A 19836-nucleotide genomic window follows, 5' to 3' on the forward strand; every position below is an offset into this window, starting at 1 on the left:
GTGGGCCTTACCTGCTCAAAACAAGAGGTGCAAATCCTCGGTGGGAGCCGAGCGCTCGATCACAGCGGCACCGCTCACGAGCATCGCACCGAAGCCGACACGGCACGCAGGCCAAAGCGCGGTGTGGTTCTCCAAACCTTTCAGTTGGCGACTCTTTCAACAGAGTGTACTCTAACCCCCGCCCCAACCTCCCGCACCCTTGCCTGACCCAACATGGTCCTGAGAAACAAACGTATGAATAATGAACGTCGATATTTTAACCGGTTGTCCATTTTGAGAGGCGTATCCTCAACTGAGCTCGTAACTGCAAGCATATAACGAGGGACACTCTGCACGCGTCACGTGATTTGTCCACGCTCGCTGCTTACTCTTGTAAACCACATTGTTTACGATCAATGAGTTTAGAAAGGTCCATCTTCTTTGGTTCTTTCGGTAAAGTCACGTAGAATGAGAATAAAATAATAAATTGATAAAATATAATAACACAATAATATTCTCACGACGTTTCGGCCACAACACAAGTGGCCTTCATCAGGTGAAGGGACGAGACTGTGTTATTTTATTTTATCAATGTATTATTTTATTCTCATTCTACGTGACTTTACCGAAAGAACCAAAGAAGATGAATCCTTGCAGTCACGAAAGCTTTAAATCGAAATTTAGAAAGGTCTTTTATATCGTTAGAGGTCACCATATGGATTTAAATTTTTTTCGCAGTTATATATTTTTTAAATGTCATCGTAGTTATTTTATATCGGCAGATTCGCACGCGATTATTCACCGATGACTCACATACGATATCATTTCAGACATTTATAAATCATCTCACGTACCCCCCACCAGAACATTGCCACGTGTACCCCCCCCCCCCAAGGGGTCCGCGTAGCCCCCTGTTGAGAACCAGTGGCCTCGTCCCAGGGGTCGCACATCAAGGCCCAGCTTCTACGGGCGGTCTCCGCTCGCACTGCAGCAGCACTGCGTCGTCAGGAGCGACACCGTCCGCAGAGGCGAACTGATGCAGTCGCCTGGGGCGCCAAGTTAAGTGTGGCGCGCCAAATTCGAAGACCAACAAATACAAATGAAAAAAATACACACATAACCAAGATGTAATTATTTCAATTCCCGTGCTGCGTACACACACGGAATATGAATTATGATTAATTTCTCAACATTTCTGAGAAGGCATTGGCTGGACAGACAGGACGGACGGATAAACGGAATAACACGCCTAAAAACAAAAACACATTACATGGAAAGTAGGGGCAAAACGTTTCCCAGTTTACCAAAAAACATCAGCCGAGATCTGCCCTTGGGGTTTTTGGCGCCGATTTCATGGTTCGCCAAGGGCGCTGCCAGTTGATGGCAGCGGCGAGTCGAGGCCCTCCCCTGCTCGTCGTCATCATCGCCAGCGATGATCAGCGCAGCGTTCACGACTCCGTGGTTGATCATTTTCGATGTCGCAAAGCAAGGCGAGGTGTGAGCAGGGCCGGATTAAGCTAGTGCGGGGCCTGTAGCATATGCTATAAAGAGGTCCTAATTTAAAAAAAAAACACGTAAATATTAAAACACATACATTTTGAACTTGCATGGTTGAGTAATTGTATTTTTTCATTCGCTATACAGCCAGATAATGCAACCAATTGCCAACCTTAAACACCTTGTCGTTCATAAAAGTTGAAGGCGGTATAGTACTATAGTAATAGAGCAAGTGCAGAATCACTGAACCGGAATTGATGGCTTGAAAGCATTTAGCGCGGGGCCCTTGAAAGTGCGGGGCCCGTAGCTACTACATAAGTAGCTACTACTACATGTGTAGCTACTACTACATATGTAGTAGCTACTACATGTGTAGTAGCTACTACATGTGTAGCTACTACATGTGTAGCTACTACATATGTACTACATATGTACTACTACATGTGTAGCTACTACATATGTAGCTACTTGTGCGACGAGTAGAATCCGGCACTGTGTGTGAGCACCTGTTGCCTTGCCAAAAAAGTGGTGCCTCCTTATCCACCTCGAAGGGATGTGGGATGATGATGATTATTATGACCCGATTCGACCTGCCAGTTGCCAGTGGAGTGGTCTAACCGCAACGCTATTCCATCAGCTACCTGGCTACATACCAACCTCGTAGTAACATAAACAAATACAAAGATCACCCGTATAGCCTGAACAGACTATTGGGTCAAGTGCGGTTAGCGAGCACCTATGAAGGCACACGAGGGGGTGGGTGGCCAACACCACAACGCGCCGCCTTTGTCTCCCTATTGGCGATGTTTTATACACCACACCAGGTACTCATTTGAGGCTGAGTCGACCTATGGGAGTTCCAGCACCGGTTTAGTTAATAGTCACTGGTGTTGGTCGTGAGCGGGAATACGAACTCGGGTCGGCAGTTTCGTAGCGCAGCGTGCTAACCGCTACATCACCGCTCACGCACGCACGATCTTGCACTCTCCGAAACGCAGAGCGTGTGGCACCACCAGCCTGTCGAACGAACGCCTGCACGGGGAGAGTTCCGTAGCCTCGAGGGAGAGACACGACCACAATGGGTGGGAAAAAAAAGGTTTCTCGTTGGCAAGGCAAGTTGCCGAGAAACCATTAACCGAGGTTCCTCGGGGCTCAGGTGCGTTCCAAAAGCCGTAACCACATCACACGAACCTGCTGTGCCGTAAACTTTATTAAAATACATATCGCGTGTCTTGCCCAAAGGAATGTCCGTTTACGTAAAAAAAAAAGAATTATTCCAGTGGTTAGAATGTCACTCGTCGTAAAGATTGTTGCCCAGTGCATTGAATTCAGGTCGATGGCATGAATACGTTGCATAAACATACTGCAACGCCTTGGATGAATAGAGCATCTAAATGCAACTGCATCTACAACGTCGAGACAGAAAGAGTGGGCATATTCGTTTTACAGACGGAAGGAGACAGCCAGCCAGAGGCAGAGGGGATTGCAGGAGACGTTGCACACACGGAGGCGTGGAGTCCTGCAGAACGGATGCATGTGGGAGAAGAAGGAAAGCTCGCCTTCTTCTTCTTCTTCCTCTTCTTCTTCTTCTTCTTCTTTCGCACGCCCGATGTAGACGCAGAGTGACGACTGCAATTTCACATTCAGGTGGCCAAAGCCAGACAGCCGCGTCAGGAGCAGCGGAGTGAATCGTCGCTGTGACGCCCCATTCGTATCTGTGGGTCGGGCGTTGCGTCGTTATCCGTTGTACGGTCTGTTTTGGATGACCGCAGTCGCACACTACTGGAGAATTTTACATTTGTGCATCAGGTATCCGCATCAGCCATGGTTTGTGCGGGTGCTATTTACGGTGGACCATGAGCTTCGTGGGAGATCAAACCCAGGGATCTGCTGCTTTGGGGTCTTGCACGAGGTGTTTGTTCGTGAGTTCTTTTGAACTCCATTCAACTCATGATCGATGGCAACTGCAAGGCTGCTTAGACCACTATCGTACATACACAGGTAGAGTACGGTACAGGTCGTGGGTTCGATCCCGACCTCCTGACGTATACAAATTTGGAGGTTGTGTGTCTCTCTCCCCGTGGTCGCGTGGATTTTTCTCCGCGTCCTTCGAGTTTTCCCACCACATTTAGAATCAACATTCGCTGAGAGAGAATTTGGCTGCTATACATTTCCACGTGATAAGGCACTTCGTTCGGCTATCATTTGTGACAGCCAGGTCGCTACTGAATAAGATTTGTATAGCTCATTTGTAAAAAAAAAACTCCTTCCATGAGAGTTTTAGGCTATAGGGGCAGACATATATTTCAAGCAACTACTGCAATGGCTTGTATGAAGCCTAGCAAGCACTTAACAGCTAAAACATTGACTAACCTTCATTTTCCCCATCTTAGGCTCCTATTAAATGCCATCTTTGCCAACCCTGTGAATTGTCAAAGTTAGGATTAAACCCATTTAAGGCCCTTCACTAATTCTCCTAGCTAATCACATCAACTGTAAACGTTTTGGAAATAAAGTGCTATATACATTTTTTTGAAAATACAAGTTTTAAAATCAGTAGTTGGTGAAAGGCTTTACAAATCAGCAGCCTACCACTTACACCAGTCGTGTTGGCAAGTGTGAATAAATACGACAATTGTAATTCCCTTGCAGTGTTATAGTTCCGGACATATTTGCAAAGCAATGACGGGGACGCCAGTGGACGGGAGTCTGCATCGCAAGGCAGTCGGCCACCTTGCACTGCCACGGGACAGCCACGCGCGTTACCCAGTCCCGCACAGAGAGGGCTTTTTGCGAATCCCGCCCACTCCTGATGGGATGTACATTACAGGTACCATTGCATTGCCATAAAGCACAGACAAAAGTGAGGAAACATGGAAAGTGCGTGCCATGTATTTAGAGCTGGGAATATACCCCCCGTGCAATTACTTAGCTCAATTATAGCGGCGGGTCACTTGTTTTTGAGCTGTTACCGAGACTCGAGTTACATGTGGCCCTTCTAAAGAGGTATTCTTGCATGCGCCCATCACATCCCCCCCCCCCCCCCACCACATCTACACCTCCCCCCAAATCCACTGCACTCTAATCTTCTCCCATCGATGTAAAGACCCCTTTCACACCAGGCGCCTTTGCACCCCTCCCCACCCCCCCCCCCCCCCCAGTATTGTCTGCAGGAGCCAGGAAACGAGACTGCACAGTTCGTCAAAGGGGCACTTCGCAATGCCAGAGCCGTCGCGTTACATCATTGCTTCCTCAACAGTTCCTCATCAGCGCACTGCTGGATGAGGGCCTCCACACGTAGTGTGCGGGTCGTGGGGGCTATTCGATCATACTTCGCCGCAACACGCTGGTCGGTGCGGCTGTGTGCGTATGGGGAACATAGACGTCAGTGCGTAGAACAGCACAACAATGCAATTTTGCCGCACTGCCCTCTGCTGTCCACAAAGCCATACAGCAGCCTACAGCACCCGTTACATTGTTATGGCCACTCAAAGCACAGTCCAATGTCAACCCTGCTTAGCTTCTGAGATGCATCAAGCTCGGATGCATTCCTGGGTGCTTAGGTCATTGGAAGTCGTTTGTACGACTGTGTATAGATATTCACCGCACTGCGTTCATTTCAATGCATTTGTAATGCCATCCATATAACCAGGCAAGAAGCCATTGAGATTAATAATATAATCTATCTAAAAAAAACAACCTACATAGTAATCTACTGGGGCTCATTTGGATTTAAATGGGGTTAATCCGAGCCAGCAATGCCACCTATATGGGGTCAAATTAGCTGGATTAAGCAGTTTGCTAAAACAGTTGTTCGTATTTGAACAAAGTTGTCTTGAGACTGACGCTAGTAATGTCATGGCAAGAAAAAATAAAAGCAATGTGGAAACGTGGAAGAGAACGGGGGCATGCGTAAACACGCGGAGGCAAAACCGATTGTGCTGGGTGCAACGCGCGCGTGCGGGATGGAGGAGGGCCGGTCGCTTGGACCAGGCATTAGCGTCGTCTTCCCACGAATCCGGTGACCAAGAGGAAGAGAAGACCAAAGGCCAGTGGGTGGGATGGCGGAGGGTATAGGGCGTTGGCAGTGAGCTGTGGTGGTACCGACGACTTGGGGATAGGATGGCATCATGATCTGGGATCGGGCACATTGAAGATGTTGACTATGATGCTTCCATATTTATCATCATTACGTGCTCGGGTGAATGATGCCACAGGTCATTACTGTACACTTCATTGAAGACATTATGCTTCAGTAATTCCCCAAATAATTAAGTTTTCACCTTGTCAAAGGGTGTTTCGAGCAAATTAAAGGTGAACTCAAAAACGGGGTTCGTGGCGCACTTTTAATCCATCACTCGAGCTCGCAACAACACCACCACCATCGTCATCCCTAGCATTATCAACAGCAGACACAGCATCCATCCCTAAAGCTTTCCCGCCTTTCTCTCCCCTCTATGGCTTTTCCCACCCCTGTGTACAGCAGCACCAGCAGCTGAGCTAATTACCAATCAGGTGAGCGGTATTGTTCTAGTTTAATCCCCCCCCCAGGCTCGATTCGATGCACCTGTGTGATTCCAGTGCATCCCCTTGATGGCTCTACACAAGTTAACATCGCGCTGCGGTGGCAAGATGTTAACTACCTCGCCTGGTATACAGGAGGTCGTGGATTCGATCCCGACCCTGACGACGCCTGCTGCTGTATATTTGGAGTTTGCACGTTCTCTCTCTCTCCCCGTGGTCGTATGATTTTTTCTCTGGGTCCTCCGATCTTTCACATTTATAAATATACGTTTAGAGTATTGTGGGCCTTACCTTTTATTTCTCTGCACAAGCCGAAGCGTCGTCCTCTCTCGCAACAGAACCAGTTATGCTGCCCCTTCCCCTGTCACAGACATTTATAAACGTAATAATTAATTTCTCGACAACTCGCTCAACACATAGCATTTCGCACGGTTGGCTACATATAGTGCGAAATAAGTTCAGCGTACACGCATACACATGGTACATTTTGCAATGGGATGTTTGACCACCCCAACACCTGTGTTCCTCTAAAATGCACAAGCACCCAAATAATGACAGCCAGAGGCACACGCAGGCCATTCCAAAGCTTCTCAAGCGGAAAAGGGATTCAGTCAGAACCTGGGCTCATCACCCAATATGGTTATGCATTTGTTAATGAAACCCCATATGCAGGCAATTCTTTCCCATGCCCTTCCAGGTTTGGCCACCGGTGAGACCACCAACGAGTGGATTAAAGTTTTGTTTGATTGAGCAGGTGACAGCCCTTGCCCACACCCTCTGCTCAACCTCCCAGCCAACGCTCCTTCCAACAAAAACCACCCCAACTCCATCTGACATCTACCGCCTTCAAGCTGGTTTAAATCGGATTAAGAGCTTTTAATAAAAAAAAAACGTAAAATATCACTTGGCCATGGTGCCTTTTTTAAATGCTATATATTGTTCCAAAAGAATAATTTAATGGATTTAAGAAGTGGCTGGCTTAGAGCGAGCCGAAGTGATGGGGAGGGGGTGGGACTCAGTAGTGGCACGCTGGCCTCTGAAACCCGGGTTTCCCGGGTTTGCCAACTATAACCACACTCACTCTTTCATTCATGTATTCATTATTGCGCTTATATGCTAAGCATGCCACAGTTTTGTTTGATCGCACATTTGCTGCCCTGGAAAAAAAACAGATAGCTTGTTTTAATGACATGTGTAAGAGATTGGTGCCAGAAAGATGTGGCACTACTTGAGCATATTGGCACAAGACAGAGGAAAGTGGAAGCAAATGACGAAATGCGAAGTGGACACCGACGGACAATCTGCCCATGCATGGATCGTGATGATGATGATGTAGCCAACCGTGCTAATCGGAGGTGCGGGGCGGCGGGTGGGGGGGGGGGACCAATAAACTAAACACAAAAAAAACAGTTCTAAAAGAAATTGAGTTTTCAATCTCGATGATTTAAAAGTGCATGCATTTCATGGAATACTTTCACTCTTGTGGAAAGTCAATGGTGGTCACCCTATGGAGAGGCTGGCCTCCCATCAAAGGAATGTGGATTTTCAACGCTGCCTGAGATTGACCCCAGTGTTTATTTGGGAAGGAACAAGCTGCGAATGTATATACCCGCTTGAATGTTTAAGATTCAGTTCAATTACACCATATAAGCATGAGTGTTTATTAACAATAATAATGTATTTGTTTACACGAAAAAGCTTAAATGAGGTTGAAGATTTATTGTCAGATGCATCTGCGCTTTGAAATCTTTAACCAATTCCTTTACTGTTGTCGTATTGTTTATTTACATGTGGGGGAGAACGCGCGCAACTGGGGTGCGGGGAGAGACCCAAACATATGAGCGGCAAACCCTCAAATACCACACAAACATCTCAAATCCTACTTGATGTACTGCCTCTGACAAAAAAACCCACTCCATTGCCCTACAGACAGGTCCATAACCCAAGTTCCATCTTTACTCGATTTGCCAACCCCATCTCCAAATGTTCGGATTACAGGCAGTTGCCATCACCACCCGACTTTTTAAAAGTACATTTCTAATTTAGTATGTGGAATTGCGACACGCTGGTTGTTATCTATCACGGTGTAATGGTTAGCACACTGGAGTTGCAATCCAGAGGTCACCCCGTTTAATGTCCTGGTTGAAACTATGGTGCAAGTTTTTTGTTGTTTAATATTTGTATTATTATTATACTTCAATAGGAGACCGGTACAAACCACAACTATGGTGCATGTATAAAAAAGAACATCTCCACCCACTCCATTGGAAACCTCATTTGCCAGTAACAAAATATGATAATTGTTTTTTTTACCCTTTTATCTGGCAACAAAACTGACACCTTTTTTTACAAGGAGTCATGTTTACATTGACCACAATACCTGCGGTCGGAACGCAAACAAAAAACAACTCTTATAATGTATGCACTGTCCTTGAAATTGATTGGTCCACACCCAAGACAGCTTTCTTTAGAGCCTCGTCTCACGTTGGTGTTGGACCAGAAGACGCCAAAAGGCGCACAACTCATAGACAATGCACCATCAGAGTATGAGAGCTCGGGGTAGGCATTTACACCATTGGAAACCTCATTTGCCAGTAACAAAATATGATAATTGTTTTTTTACCCTTTTATCTGGCAACAAAACTGACACCTTTTTTTGCAATGAGTCATGTTTACATTGACCACAATACCTGCGGTCGAAATTTGTTTTTGTTTGCGTTTCGACCGCAGGTATTGTGGTCAATGTAAACATGACTCCTTGTAAAAAAAGTGTCAGTTTTGTTGCCAGATAAAAGGGTAAAAAACCAATTATCATCTCCACCCACTGTCCACCGAGCTGTAGATTGATAACGAATTTCTTTATACTTATTTTTGTGTTTAGTTGGTTGTCCTTTCCGCCGCACCTCCGATTAACGCGGTTGGCTACGTACGGTGCGAAAGAAGTTCAACGAACATAAATAAATGGGTACACCCACAGTTAGTCGATCGGTAGATCAGTCGAGTGTGGTGGGGTAATGTGTGGGTGATCCCATCTCTTCCAAGACGTCATTCTTTTCATTACTTCATAACTGCATTGGCCCTCTGCCTCGGTGCCCCTTGGTCTGGCAGACATCCTTGCATGGCATCATCGCACCTTCGACGAGCGCGGTTGGCTACGTACGGTGCGAAAGAGGTTCAACGAACATAACTCCGTGACGCCGATGGAGCCCGCTTACCACTGTCAACGACCCCGGAGTGCGACGGCAATGAGACTGCGCGGGCGAAGTTACGATTTTATCATCGCCCAACGGACACGTTTGGGGTTGCTCAGCGAGCAAATTGACTCCTCTCTCTCTCTCTCTGGGCACGTGACCTGTGGCTCAGACAGCACACGGGACGGGATTCAGCATCGCCCCCCCCCACCCCCCCTCTGTAAAGAATACGAGCGTTCTCGATGTAGCGAGCTACGCGTTTAGAGTTTTGAGATTATTTTGCTGGTATAGATTTCCACGTGATTTAAGCCACTTTGTTGAGCTATCATTTCTGGCGAGGTCGCTTCTGAAAAAATAAGTTAATACATCAGTGGGCTTTACATGGTGATATAAAAAAAAAACGGTTTCTTTTTTTACGTGTATATTTATCTTGTCAAGTGATTTGTTTGCCTTTCCTATGCTTAGCACTCGTTTTTTTAATATTGTTCTGACCCAGGTGCCCTAACTGGACATCCATGACAAAAAAAAGAGCTTCATGGCTCATCGGATCCCTCCAGTTTAAGTAAATATTCTCATTCTGATTACACATGCGATTATATTAAGCTGGTGCGAGTGCACTTTGTCTCGTCCGCGGTGTGCAACACATGGCGACTCTTTTCCAGAACGGCTTTCGCTCCCTCGCGCTATCGAGCTCTCATGGAATTTGCCGTAATCAAATTTGAGCATGAAAAATATGTACCACACCGGGTGCAGTGCCAAAGCCACGTTATCTCCCTACCACCCCACCCAAGCTTGCGTTCCTTTAACTCCTCAATGTTCAAATTGTTTTGGCCGAATTCAGGGCAAAGAACGGGTCTACGCGATAAAGTGGAATTAAACAGAAATCCACGTTTACATTTAGGCATGCCCCCCCCCTCCCCCTCACTAAACCCCATCTCTCGCAAAACTGTTAAAGTGTTTTCTTCGGTTGAATATGTTCTCAATTCACTTTGCAGCCAATGCAGTTGTGTTTTTGGACAAAAAAAAATAGATTTTAAGGGAGACATCGTCAAAATGTAAGCTTGGTTTGAAATCAAATTTTTTACTTTCAGGTCTCAACGATCGGAAAGAATCATCGTCGTCGTCGTCGTGAACGCACGTGGACGACATCCCGGCGGATCGTGAGTTATTTGGGGTTAAGTGACATTGTGGCTACTTTAAATGCTCTCAGTGTGGTCGCGAGTGGTTCGCTTTCACGATGAAAGCAATTACCGAAGAATTCCAGAGATAATCAGCTCCTATAAGAATGTGGCATCTAATTTCATCATGTCACGAATGTTTAAATAAAGCCCCTGAGAACCAATCGGAGGGAGGGGAAACAAAGAAAAAGCTGTCGCTTTCTATAAAGCCTGGCGGCTTCCCATTGGTCGAAACGTGCGTGACGTCACAGGACGACGCTGCACGGTGCAGTATGGCAGTGGGGGGTGGGAGATATATTTTTCGATCTATCCTGGCTTCCCATTGGTACAAACGTGAACCAGTTGGAGGGGGGGGTATCACTTTCCATCAATCCTGGCTTCCCATTGGTCCAAATGTGAACCAGTTGCGGGGGGGGGGGGGGGGTATCACTTTCCATCAATCCTGGCTTCCCATTGGTCGAAGCGTGAACCATTTGTGATGGGGGGGAGGGGTATGTCGCTCTGGCTTCCCATTGGTCGAAGTGTGCGTGATGTTACAGAAGGATGTGCAGCGTGGCTGTGCAGCGTCGTTCTGAAACGAGAACCAGTTGGGGGTGGGAAGATGTCCCAAACTATAAAACCTTGAATAGGCTCACAGTTGATGACATCACCTTTACTCCTCAAATTCAGACCGAGACAGGAAGACTTCTTCACAATTCTGATGAAGCTGGTTGCAATCACCACCGAAATGTCGTACTCTCCAAACACACGGGTGTGCTGAAGTAGTGAGCAATTAGCACGTTTTGTTCACGTGGCAAACCTTACTTTTATTATGGATAATATTGGCCGTGAAAGCCTACGTTTTAAACTTGTATAAAAGCTGGCTTCCCATTCGTCAAAGCGCGCGCCACGTTACAGAACGACGCTGCAGGGGCCACGGCTGTTCCGCTCGCTCCTTCAACTTGGCCGGCGATACGGGCGACGTTACAGCGTGGTCCAAATGTCTGGTGACCCCCCCCCCTCCCCCCTCCATTTAATTATCTTCAACGTAATAACATGTTTTAAAGTAAGGTTTATTTAAAACAGAAGATAACTGGACCACCCTGTGGAGCAAGGCCGTAGCCATGGAGTCAGCATTGGGGGGGACCAAATCATTCAGGGGGTCCCCCCCCCAGAAAAATTTCTAAATTTGAGAACTCATTTCCTGCTAAAATATAAAAAATCACTAACACATAGGATTGACTTTTATTTATTTTTTACAATAATGTCTGATAGTGTATTGTATTACATTGTTCTGTTTAAAAAAAATAGTTTTCACCTTTTCTTGTGTCATTGTATGTAATGGCAGAGTTTATGTATTAATAAAGTACAACCATAACCACAATCATATAAACAGAAATCTATTTTATAGCAATATATTGGGGGTGGGGGGACATTTTGAGCATATTTGAATATTGGGGGGGATGCGTCCCCCCTATATATATTATAATTACGGCCTTGCTGTGGAGTATGCAGCATTGCCTCCACAAACACCGCTTGCACCAGCATCACTACATTCGACGGAGCATCAAAGACTCTGAACTGGCCGTTGTATTAGGCGAGTGCATTGAACGTGAGTGCAATTCTGGGGGCGTGAGGACGCCTCCAGCCTATCACCTCTTTGGGGTTGATAAAACAGGTACCACTTTGTGGGAAGGCACTCGTGGTCAACATATGTTTGGATCGGTGAAAGGGGGGGGGGGTCGGAACCAGTTCAGATGTTCGCTGTGGAATCGAACCCAGGTTGTTTGGTGTATAGTGCGGTGCACGAAGCACACGCATTTCAGCCAGAGGCACGCACAAGACGAGAGATCTCGACTTGGGACATCTACAGGTCAGCGGCTGGAGTCTCGTGACACCGAGCGACGCGAGTGTTAAAGAAGGAGACTTAAATTTTGATTTAAAGCTTTCGTGACTGCAGTAATTCATATTCTTAGCTCTTTCGGTAAAGTCACGTTGAAGGGAAACAATAAAATAATTAAAAAAATATATAAAACAATAAAAATTCTCACGACGTTTCGACCATGGTCACGACGTTTCGACCATGGTCGACCATGGAATTTTTTTTATTGTTTTATATATATTTGATTATTTTATTGTTTCCCTTCAACGTTACTTTACCGAAAGAGCTAAGAATAAGAAGGAGACTTGTTGAATAGTAGAGGCTGGCGCGTAAGCCACACACACGTCCACGACGGCATCGCCAGACAGACTTGGCCTGCGAGGTGGTTCCGTTGTTTGCACTAAACCACACTGTTTGGAGACTGTGTCAGGCTTAAGCGAGAGTATTTTTCGCGCAGTCTAAATACAGGATTACTGAACACCATGCACGTACGGGGCAGAGGAAGGGGCAGGGGGGGCGAGGAAGCAAACACGAGGCCCTATTCTGGTAACACTGTCTATGGTTTGTGGGATTCTCCCATGAGCTGCTGGGTCTTACACCGAGGTGGCGGAGGTGGGGTGGGGGGTTGAAGTGGAGGCATTTCTCGGGTGTTTTGTGAGCTCCGTCCAATGCTGTCGGTGTCTCTTTTTTTCTGACATCAAAATTAACCGTTGGCAATCTGTAACGCACACTCTCGATATCCAAAGAGGGCGCTCTTCAAATTGTATCTCACTGCACTGCTGAGCAACGTGCTACGCTCTGCAAACGTCTTCAATAAACTTCAGTGCTTAGCGCTCCTAAGCCGTGGGCCTGGCCATCCGAGTTCAATTCCCGGTCACGGATAATTCAAATGCGATCAGAATTGGCGCTGCCCTCCCTCCTATTCCCAAGCCACATTGACCAGTGCGGTCAAGAAATCCCCAGACCGACAGAATATGGGGAGACCTTCATTTATCGGCTGATTGAAAGTTTTCTGCAATTATCTAAAATGTGTTCATCAATACAATGAATTATTCAAGAATTAAAAAAATACGAAGCGGCGGAATTGTGGCGATCGAATTGCGCCGCTAACCCAGTGCCTCGAATTTTTATCCCGGTCAGGGCTCGCATCATCACGGGCAAGGGAATATCTGGACCAAGCCTGGAAGCACCTTCAGCAACCCACACTGGCCAGCATGCTGACGCATGGCCAAACAACCCCTACGCTTGTGGCCGTACACTATAGGCTGTATATTAAACCGATGTCGCCTACACTCTTTCAATGGATGAGCAACGGTAAAATGCGCTTGCTCATCTAATGCAACCAGGTGAGAACCATATTTAATGAATGTATCTATCCGACAGGGAACGTATTCTGGAATGATAACATATTAATGATTCTTTCGCAATGGGAATTGTAATTGTTAACTACCTCATCTGGTATACAGGAGTTCGTGGGTTTGATCCCAAACCCGACGCATGTATGTGTGGGGTTTGGATGTTCTCCCCGTGATTGCGTGGATTTTTTTCCTGTCCTCCAGTTTTCCCTCCTTCACTTTTAGTGAAAGGCCGTAATTATAATATATATTCGGGGGGGACACATCCCCCCCAATATTCAAATATGCTCAAAATGTCCCCTCCCCCCAATATATTTCTATAAAATAGATTTCTGTTTATATGACAAAACAGAGCAATGTAATACAATACACTATTAGACATTATTGTAAAAAAAATTTTTAAGTCCATCCAATGTGTTAGTGATTCTTTTTAATATTTTAGGCAGGAAATAAGTTATCAAATTTAGATTTTTTCTGGGGGGGGGGGACCTCCTGAATGATTTGGTCCCCCCCTAATGTTGACTCCATGGCTGCGGCCTTGATTTAGAGACATGCGTTTCGAGTATTTGGCTGCTGCGATTAATTTCCACGTGATAAGCCACTTCGTGTGAGCTATCCTTTGTGAGAGCCAGGTCGTTTCTGAAAAAGAGACCTACATAGCTCGGTGGGCCTTACCTGGTGAATTTTATTTCTTTATTTTGTTTACTGGGTGAATAGGTCAATGGTAAAGAGGAATCTTTACCTTCATGCCATGGTGGAGCGGTTCGCACACTGGACTTGCGATCCAGAGGTGCAAGTTGCTTGGCCGTCTGAAATCTCTCCCTGGTTCAGTCCACCCAGCTGTATACGTTGGTTCAGCGTGGGTCCTTCCATGTTTTCCAAGACGTCTGACCAGCGTGGAAGAGTAGGCCAAATACCGTCTAGAGTGGCACTCGAGAGCTCCCTGCAGTGGAGGTCCTTTCACCAGCAGTGGCGTGAGCAAGACATTGCAGGGCTGAACCTCTACAAACCACTGTTTACCAAACGCTCCTTGAAATGCATATATTTGAGGCCTGTATTGCCATATTAATAAGAGAATGTCTCATGATTTTATTTTAATAGAGGTGAGCATCGTTGAAAAGTAACAAGCATATGGTTTGTGAGTGCTTTTAATGTCTTGCTGTTTTACTATTTTTACCTGCGTGTCCCCCACAGCATTTAATAGAATATCCTATTTACTGAAATTCACGTGTAGTGCATATGTATGTGTGTTAAACGTCTTATGCACCGTACGTAGCCAACCGTGCTAATATGAGGAATGCTTGGGTAGTAGCACTGGGGAGAGAGCACACACAACAACCAACAGTTGAAATCCCATTCGAGGCAACAGACAAAGCCCATCTAATCCCTGGCGGGGTCGATAAAGTGGGTACCAAGTTATGAGTGGTCAACGGTGCTTGCGATGTGAACAAACTTTGGGGAATGTGGAATCCGCGCGAGGAGGGTCCAGGCGGACGGCCATTCCCTTTCACTGCACACCAATATCTGCTCCCAACATTCCACACTTTACAACACTTTTTATATATATAAAGGGTCACCATGTGGAAGGGGAATTCTGTGATTAGTAAGGGACCCGTAGAAATCTGCGGAAGCAAGGGCGTTATTCGCAACACGATGATAATACAAACAATAAAAGCGCGGGACCCCTTCCGCACATGGTGTTTAATTTCTAGGGATGAGTTGTGTCACGCGGTAGATACGCGCGAGCGTTTCGGTGTCACGAATGATTGACGTTTTCAGTTTCAGTTTCATGTATTAGGTATAGCCCTGTGAGCCATGCCAGGCTCTTAACTCGGGTGCAACCGCAACAAACAAAAAAAAGACCACGAACAAGAAAACTTCTTAAAGTGACTACGCGCAAACAGAAAAATCCAGGGGAAAAAAACCCAGCAAAGTCTCCCAGAAAAAAGCACCGTACACCAACGCTGTGTGCAAAAAATCCCAGTGGGATGCAAGTCAAACAACAACAACCATAAGACAATTAACATCAAAGTTATCAGTCTACAAATACGGCTAAACCAAAACGTTTTCGACGTAGCAGCAGCAACAACAGCAGCAGCAGCAACAGCGCCGTGGCGTTTGACGAACAGCGCCAGGTAGCCCGCTCCACGGCTATCAGCTCGAGCCCGTGCGCATATGTGGCGATTGATATCCGAAGCTGGCCCGAGCCATTGCGACGTCAACTCAGCCTAACATCAGTCCTCGGTTGCAGGAATATGATGTCCGGACATCCTGTAAGTGTTCACAAATGCTGAGGTGCTCATCACATCCTCCCCCCCCCCCCATCTCGTGGACTGCGCTGCTATTAATAGGCGCCGACTCGCAGGGTTTTTTTGCCACACCGACAGATGTTTTGTTCCTGATTCTCTCCCCAGGGGGAACATCGTGCGTCTGGAACATTTCACTCACGTGTTACGTTTCACGGATGGTTATACGCGTTTCATTGTCATCGCCATCATCATCGTCAGCAGTTGTTGATGGCGGTGGATGTTGAACGCAGCCCCATCCTCCACCGGCCGTGCTCTCGACATCCCTCACGAGCTCCCAATGCCACGGCCCATCTCGTTCAGTGCTCGTGAAACCTCCACGCAGCCACGGCTACACGTCTTCATGTTAGCTTAGAGGGATTCATGCAGCGCACTAGCCAACGGCGCTTTACATATAATTGACAACGGTACTAAAGATGAACGTAATGATGACGGAGATGAGACGAATGAAATAGATGGGAGGAAGCGATGGGGGGGGATCTGTGATGATGCGGGAATTCGGTGAAAGCGAAATTGATGATGATGAGTGGATTGCATGAATGGGGTTCATGAGTGATCGTCATGTCATGGGAATATGAAGAGGGAACGGTAACGGCGGTGGTTAAGAGGGGGAGGGGTCGTGGTGGTTATGAGGGGGAGGGGTCGTGGTGGTTATGAGGGGGAGGGGTCGTGGTGGTTAAGAGGGGGAGGGGTCGTGGTGGTTGAGGGGGAGGGGTCGTGGTGGTTAAGAGGGGGAGGGGTCGTGGGGTGATCCAGGTAACGATGAGTGTGAGTTTTGAGTGAGGAGCGCAAACTTCGTGAGCGAAGGAGACTGCTTAATGTGGAGGGGGGAGTTTGTTCCAGTGAAGGAGGAGGGCGAGAAGAGAAAAAAGATCAAAAGCGTGGATCGAGGAACAGAGAGAGACAAGCAAAGATAGAGAATATTTGTTTTATTTCTGTATTGGAATCTGTGCAACAACGAGCTCCATTCCAATCGCCGATTATCGACCGGTCCGGGTTTTCCAGAGTGCTCATATCAGCCGTCGGCAGGAGATGTATGTGCATTCCACAAGATACAACAATCAGCCTTCTTGCGAGCTGTCTTGCCACACCTAGAATGCGTCTTATTCAAAAAGTCCGAACTGGAACGTTGCCTAGTACATCAAGGTATCCAACGCGACCATTAATAAGATTGCAAATTCGTACTTGCTCGCCCCAGTGGGTCTCCAAGCACTCACACACGAGATCCGGAACAAGAGTTCGCAATTTTTTAATTGCTCCTAATTTTTGTTTAATGCTCCCTAATCAGTCAACCTCTTATCACGGTGTTAAATGCGAAGATTATCGATTAATACGGCGAAGCACGGATATTCCCTGTAACTGATGAGCAGTGGGCTACAGAAGAAACGCGGATGCCGAACGGCGTCTCTCGTTCGGAACTTTGTTGGTAAAGAATGCAGTCCGGATTTTCAATATCCACCAAGAATGTGGACTCGTGACACCTCGATTGTTATTGTCTCAGCAAGCTGGAGCAATAACTAGCTGACATAACGGTGACTAGCTGGAACAATAACTAGCTGACATAACGGTGACTAGCTGGAGCAATAACTAGCTGATATAACGGTGACTAGCTGGAGCAATAACTAGCTGATATAACGGTGACTAGTTGGAGCAATAACTAGCTGACATAACGGTGACTAGCTGGAACAATGACTAGCTGACATAACGGTGACTAGCTGGAACAATAACTAGCTGACATAACGGTGACTAGCTGGAACAATAACTAGCTGATATAACGGTGACTAGCTGGAACAATAACTAGCTGACATAACGGTGACTAGCTGGAACAATAACTAGCTGACATAACGGTGACTAGCTGGAACAATAACTAGCTGATATAACGGTGACTAGCTGGAACAATAACTAGCTGATATAACGGTGACTAGCTGGAACAATAACTAGCTGATATAACGGTGACTAGCTGGAACAATAACTAGCTGATATAACGGTGACTAGCTGGAACAATAACTAGCTACACATAACGGTGACTAGCTGGAACAATAACTAGCTGACATAACGGTGACTAGCTGGAACAATAACTAGCTAACATAACGGTGACTAGCTGGAACAATAACTAGCTAACATAACGGTGACTAGCTGGAACAATAACTAGCTGATATAACGGTGACTAGCTGGAGCGATAACTAGCTGATATAACGGTGACTAGCTGGAACAATAACTAGCTAACATAACGGTGACTAGCTGGAACATTAACTAGCTGACATAACGGTAACTAGCTGGAACAATAACTAGCTGACATAACGGTGACTAGCTGGAACAATAACTAGCTGACATAACGGTGACTAGCTGGAACAATAACTAGCTGATATAACGGTAACTAGCTGGAACAATAACTAGCTGACATAACGGTGACTAGCTGGAACAATGACTAGCTGACATAACGGTGACTAGCTGGAACAATAACTAGCTGACATAACGGTGACTAGCTGGAACAATAACTAGCTGATATAACGGTGACTAGCTGGAACAATAACTAGCTGACATAACGGTGACTAGCTGGAACAATAACGAGCTGACATAACGGTGACTAGCTGGAACAATAACTAGCTGACATAACGGTGACTAGCTGGAACAATAACTAGCTGATATAACGGTGACTAGCTGGAACAATAACTAGCTGACATAACGGTGACTAGCTGGAACAATAACTAGCTGACATAACGGTGACTAGCTGGAACAATAACTAGCTGATATAACGGTGACTAGCTGGAACAATGACTAGCTGACATAACGGTGACTAGCTGGAACAATAACTAGCTGATATAACGGTGACTAGCTGGAACAATGACTAGCTGACATAACGGTGACTAGCTGGAACAATAACTAGCTGACATAACGGTAACTAGCTGGAACAATAACTAGCTGACATAACGGTGACTAGCTGGAACAATGACTAGCTGACATAACGGTGACTAGCTGGAACAATAACTAGCTGACATAACGGTGACTAGCTGGAGCGATAACTAGCTGACATAACGGTGACTAGCTGGAGCAATAACTAGCTGATATAACGGTGACTAGCTGGAACAATAACTAGCTGATATAACGGTGACTAGCTGGAACAATAACTAGCTGACATAACGGTGACTAGCTGGAACAACAACTAGCTGACATAACGGTGACTAGCTGGAACAATAACAAGCTGACATAACGGTGACTAGCTGGAGCAATAACTAGTTGACATAACGGTAACTAGCTGGAACAATAACTAGCTGACAATGGTGACTAGCTGGAACAATAACTAGCTGATATAACGGTGACTAGCTGGAACAATAACTAGCTACACATAACGGTGACTAGCTGGAACAATAACTAGCTGACACAACGGTGACTAGCTGGAACAATAACTAGCTACACATAACGGTGACTAGCTGGAACAATAACTAGCTGACATAACGGTGACTAGCTGGAACAATAACTAGCTGACATAACGGTGACTAGCTGGAACAATAACTAGCTGACATAACGGTGACTAGCTGGAACAATAACTAGCTGACATAACGGTGACTAGCTGGGGCAATAACTAGCTGATATAACGGTGACTAGCTGGAACAATAACTAGCTGATATAACGGTGACTAGCTGGAACAATAACTAGCTGACATAACGGTGACTAGCTGGAACAATAACTAGCTGATATAGCGGTGACTAGCTGGAACAATAACTAGCTGATATAACGGTGACTAGCTGGAACAATAACTAGCTGACATAACGGTGACTAGCTGGAACAATAACTAGCTGATATAACGGTGACTAGCTGGAACAATAACTAGCTGATATAACGGTGACTAGCTGGAACAATAACTAGCTGACATAACGGTGACTAGCTGGAACAATAACTAGCTGACATAACGGTAACTAGCTGGAACAATAACGAGCTGACATA

At 46.1% G+C, this 19836-nt stretch overlaps 1 long non-coding RNA gene across 9 annotated transcripts in view; it reads right to left on the minus strand.

Annotated features, from left to right (window-relative positions):
* The window catches only part of LOC116947599 (uncharacterized), a 49488-nt gene extending 32977 nt beyond the window's left edge, over positions 1-16511 (minus strand). For 5 of the 9 annotated variants that reach the window (XR_012945685.1, XR_004403694.2, XR_012945682.1 and 2 more), the window contains exons 1-3: positions 14328-16511; positions 9216-10940; positions 6292-6361 (exon numbers count right to left, since the gene is read on the minus strand). This is a non-coding gene — a long non-coding RNA (uncharacterized LOC116947599). The remainder of the gene's footprint in view (positions 1-6291; positions 6362-9215; positions 10941-14327) is intronic. The other 4 variants (XR_012945687.1, XR_012945684.1, XR_012945686.1 and 1 more) reach the window with 4 other exon arrangements.
* Positions 16512-19836: the final 3325 nt, after the last annotated feature.

This window comes from Petromyzon marinus, chromosome 30, assembly GCF_048934315.1.
Source record: "Petromyzon marinus isolate PM22_M1 ecotype Great Lakes invasive population chromosome 30, UKy_Petmar_22M1.pri1.0, whole genome shotgun sequence".
Taxonomy (NCBI): domain Eukaryota; kingdom Metazoa; phylum Chordata; class Hyperoartia; order Petromyzontiformes; family Petromyzontidae; genus Petromyzon; species Petromyzon marinus.